Raw genomic sequence first — 5,008 nt, forward strand, 5'->3', positions numbered from 1 at the left:
TTCAGTCTACTGTGGTTATTATTATGTCTGTCTGTGTCTGCCTGCCTGCCTGTCTGCTCTGTTTTCTACCTATCTGTCTGTCTGCTCTCTCTCTCTCTGTCTCTCTCTCTGTCTGTCTGTCTGTCTGTCTGTCTGTCTGTCTGTCTGTCTGTCTGTCTGTCTGTCTGTCTGTCTGTGTCTGTTTCTACCTGTCTGCTCTCTGTCTGCCAGCCTGTCTGATCTGTTTCCTACCTGTTTGTCTGCTCTCTCTGTCTATCTGTTTTCTACCTGTCTGCCTCTGCCTGTCACTGTGGCAACAGTTTGGGGAAGGCCCTTTCCTGTTTCAGCATGACAATGCCTCAGTGCACAAAGCGAGGTTCATACAGAAATGGTTTGTTGAGATCAGTATGGAAGAACTTGGCTAGCCTGCACAGAGCCCTGACCTCAACCCCATCGAACACCTTTGGGATGAATTGGAACGTCGACTGCGAGCCAGGCGTAATCGCCCAACATCAGTGCCCGACCTCACTAATGCCATTGTGGCTGAATGGAAGCAAGTTCTCGCAGCAGAGGTTCAACATCAGGTGGAAATCCTTCCCAGAAGAGTGGAGGCTGTTATAGCAGCAAATGCGGGACCAACTCCATATTAATACCCATGATTTTGGAATGAGATGTTCTATGAGCAGATGTCCACATACTTCTGGTCATTTAGTGTATCTGGGCCCTCTAATTGTACTAGTCTTTATGATCCACTAGAGGGCGCCGTTTCACTGCATAAGTTCAGTCTGCTCCTCCACTGCCTTCAGGTTCAGAATGACAGTCCCCTCTTGGTTTGAGCAAACATTCGATACTGTACCGTCATTCATTTATGACTTTAGTATGCTATGAAGCACACAGATGTGGGAGTCAAGAGCTTTCGAATCTTTCTGAAGACGCATCAAACTAGTTGAGATTATTTAGCATCTTATTCTCCTCGTTAAGTTTATGACGCCTATGATTACACCACCAAGATATAGGACTGTTCAAGTGTTCAGCATTCCAACCACACGCAACTCACCTTTATGACCTACATCGTGCCCGCGCCGCGCGTGTCCGCCAGACGGAGACCTGTGGTGTTCACACTTTGCGCATCAGCAGGTGCACCCACCCCACCCAAACTCGGGGCGAACCGAAAGGTTCCCGGTGAGTGAGCTCGTGTGTTTCCGTCACCACTCGTCCCCGCGGTTTGGCGTGGAATGCAGACGCCAGAGGAACAGAAAGGGCTCGAGCAATCCGCGGAGGCGCGCGAGTGGAACGGGGAGGAAAACGGTTAACTTAACAATTAACGAGGAGGAAGTTACCGAGTGATTTTCTAAGGGTCTCTGTTACCGGTCCATATTCCAAGGAGATATAAACGTTAACTGATTCAGTCGATTCCCCCCGAGTGTATAGGTTGCACACGAGATGAGGAGAGGTCCCGGGTTTCTCCGGTATGCACCGTATGAACGCAGACACTGCAGACAACGTGAGTGGGTTACTATACACTGTCTACACCCGTTACCGTAATCTAACCAACCAGGTAGGATGTAACACTGGCTCGTAGAATGATATCAGAATTATATTCAGTTCCTGAATTAGACTATTAGATTGTTATGTAGCCTTTACGATTAAAGAGCCGCATTGTATTATCTTGGACGTGTTGCAAAGGCAAAATGTTACAATATTTTGGTCACACACAGTTAAATCATAGAGGCGGCAAAACACACATTTTCAGGTTGTAACATAGGTGTGTGTTTCATATTATTACCGACTGTGTGTGTGTGTGTGTGTGTGTGTGTGTGTGTGTGTTAGAAAATCAGCGGACGTGAGTGAAGACGGGTCCAGGGTATTTACACCGTGGTGCAGGTCGCGTGGATTAAATCCCAGGTTTCAGCTGCGTGCCTCTTTTTTTGTTGCCTCGGCGGTTGCTATTGACAACCAAACTGCGCAAACTCTGACACTAGTTCATAATGTATAACGCTGCCGTGGGTTAGTTTAGTGGGTTAGCTTAGTTTGGCCACGTCACCTAGAGGTGTTACATTATCTCGGGTTATATCTTGACCATGATAACAGACGAGACAAGGAGAAGAACAGGACGGCAGAACAAGTTGCTCCAGCTTCTATCTATGAGACTTGGAGACATTGACCCACAGTGTAGACAACAGCCAGTTGGGTGTACAGTGTAGACTACAGCCAGTTGAGTGTACAGTGTAGTCTACAGCCAGTTGAGTGTACAGTATAGACTACAGCCAGTTGAGTGTACAGTGTAGACTACAGCCAGTTGAGTGTACAGTGTACAGTGTAGACTACAGCCAGTTGAGTGTACAGTGTAGACTAGACAGTTGGGTGTACAGTATAGACTAGACAGTTGAGTGTAGAGTGTAGACTACTTCTAGTTGAGTGTACAGTGTAGACTACTTCTAGTTGAGTGTACAGTGTAGACTACAGCCAATTGAGTGTACAGTGTAGACTTCATCCAGTTGAGTGTACAGTGTAGACTACATCCAGTTGGGTGTACAGTGTAGACTAGACAGTTGAGTGTACAGTGTAGACTACTTCTAGTTGAGTGTACAGTGTAGACTACATCTAGTTGAGTGTACAGTGTAGACTACATCCAGTTGAGTGTAGAGTGTAGACTACAGCCAGTTGAGTGTACAGTGTAGACTACAGCCAGTTGAGTGTACAGTGTAGACTAGACAGTTGAGTGTACAGTGTAGACTACTTCTAGTTGACTGTACAGTGTAGACTACATCCAGTTGAGTGTACAGTGTAGACTACTTCTAGTTGACTGTACAGTGTAGACTACTTCTAGTTGAGTGTACAGTGTAGACTACTTCTAGTTGGCTGTACAGTGTAGACTACTTCTAGTTGAGTGTAGAGTGTAGACTACAGCCAGTTGAGTGTACAGTGTAGACTACTTCTAGTTGGCTGTACAGTGTAGACTACTTCTAGTTGAGTGTACAGTGTAGACTAGACAGTTGGGTGTACAGTGTAGACTACAGCCAGTTGAGTGTACAGTGTAGACTACAGCCAGTTGAGTGTACAGTGTAGACTACAGCCAGTTGAGTGTACAGTGTAGACTACTTCTAGTTGAGTGTACAGTGTAGACTACAGCCAGTTGAGTGTACAGTGTAGACTACTTCTAGTTGAGTGTACAGTGTAGACTACTTCTAGTTGAGTGTACAGTGTAGACTACAGCCAGTTGATTGTACAGTGTAGACTACTTCTAGTTGAGTGTACAGTGTAGACTACTTCTAGTTGAGTGTACAGTGTTGACTACTTCTAGTTGAGTGTACAGTGTAGACTACAGCCAGTTGATTGTACAGTGTATACTACTTCTAGTTGAGTGTACAGTGTAGACTACTTCTAGTTGAGTGTACAGTGTAGACTACTTCTATTTGAGTGTACAATGTAGACTACAGCCATTTAAGTGTATAGTGTAGACTACAGCCAGTTGGGTGTACAATGTAGACAACAGCCAGTTGGGTGTGTACAGTGTAGAGTACAGCCAGTTGGGTGTACAGTGTAGACTACAGCCAGTTGGGTGTACAGTATAGACTACAGCCAGTTGAGTGTACAGTGTAGACTACAGCCAGTTGAGTGTACAGTGTAGACTACAGCCAGTTGAGTGTGTACAGTGTAGAGTACAGCCAGTTGGGTGTACAGTGTAGACTACAGCCAGTTGGGTGTACAGTGTAGACTTCAGCCAGTTGGGCTTACAGTGTACGGTCTAGAGTACAGCCAATTGGGTTTACTGTTTTGACTACAGCCAGTTGAGTGTACAATGTAGACTACAGCCAGTTGAGTGTACAGTGTAGACTACAGCCAGTTGAGTGTACAGTGTAGACTACAGCCAGTTGAGTGTACAGTGTAGACTACAGCCAGTTGGGTGTACAGTGTAGACTACAGCCAGTTGAATGTACAGTGTAGACTACAGCCAGTTGAGTGTACAGTGTAGGCTAAAGCCAGTTGGGTGTACAGTGTAGTCTACAGCCAGTTGAGTGTACAGTGTAGACTACAGCCAGTTGGGTGTACAGTGTAGTCTACAGCCATTTGAGTGTACAGTGTAGACTACAGCCAGTTGGGTGTACAGTGTACGGTGTAGATTACAGCCAGTTGGGTAGGAAGTGTACAATGTAGACTACAGGTAGTTGGGTGTACAGTATAGACTACAGCCATTTGTGTGTGCAGTGTAGACTACAGCCAGTTGAGTTTACAGTGTAGACTACAGCCAGTTGGGTGTACAGTGTACAGTGTAGGCTACAGCCAGTTGGGTGTACAGTGAAGTCTACAGCCAGTTGAGTGTACAGTGTAGACTACAGCCAGTTGGGTGTACAGTGTAGACTACAGCCAGTTGGGTGTACAGTGTAGACTACAGCCAGTTGAGTGTACAGTGTAGTCTACACCCAGTTGGGTGTACGGTGTAGATTACAGCCAGTTGGGTATAAAGTGTACAATGTAGACTACAGCTAGTTGGGTGTACAGTATAGACTACAGCCAGTTGGGTGTACAGTATAGACTACAGCCAGTTGTGTGTGCAGTGCAGTGTAGTGCAGAGTGTGTGTGTGTGTGTGTTGATTTTAAGACTCCTTCCTTGTTCTTGCCTCCCCAGCTTAAGAAGAGAAAGACTGCTGTGATTAGGATCCCTCCTCAACCCATATGACCCCTACACCCAAACCCCTACATCCTGAACCCCTATACCCTGAACCCCTAAATCCCTATACCCTAAACTCCTATACCCTAAACCCCTACACCCTAAAACCCTCTACCCTAAACCCCTACACCCTTATACCCTAAACCCCTACATCCTGAACCCTTATACCCTAAACCCCTATACCCTAAACCTCTATACCCTAAACCCCTACATTCTAAACCCCAACATCCTGAACCCCTAAACCCTGAACTCCTACACCCTAAACCCTATACCCTAAACCCCTTATACCCGAAACCCCTATACTCTAAACCCCTATTCCCTGTACCCTGAACCCTTATACCCTAAACCCCTACACCC

At 46.1% G+C, this 5,008-nt stretch overlaps 1 protein-coding gene across 2 annotated transcripts in view; it reads left to right on the forward strand.

Annotated features, from left to right (window-relative positions):
• Positions 1 to 1,194: 1,194 nt before the first annotated feature.
• radil (Ras association and DIL domains) overlaps positions 1,195 to 5,008 on the forward strand; it is an 80,123-nt gene continuing 76,309 nt past the window's right edge. For both annotated transcript variants that reach the window (XM_082958486.1, XM_082958487.1), the window contains exons 1-2: positions 1,195 to 1,483; positions 4,610 to 5,008. The exon at positions 4,610 to 5,008 is cut by the window's right edge and continues 1,047 nt beyond it. The gene's annotated coding sequence lies outside the window, so the exon portion shown is untranslated. The remainder of the gene's footprint in view (positions 1,484 to 4,609) is intronic.

This window comes from Salmo salar, chromosome 12, assembly GCF_965601325.2.
Source record: "Salmo salar chromosome 12, fSalSal1, whole genome shotgun sequence".
NCBI classification, from domain to species: domain Eukaryota; kingdom Metazoa; phylum Chordata; class Actinopteri; order Salmoniformes; family Salmonidae; genus Salmo; species Salmo salar.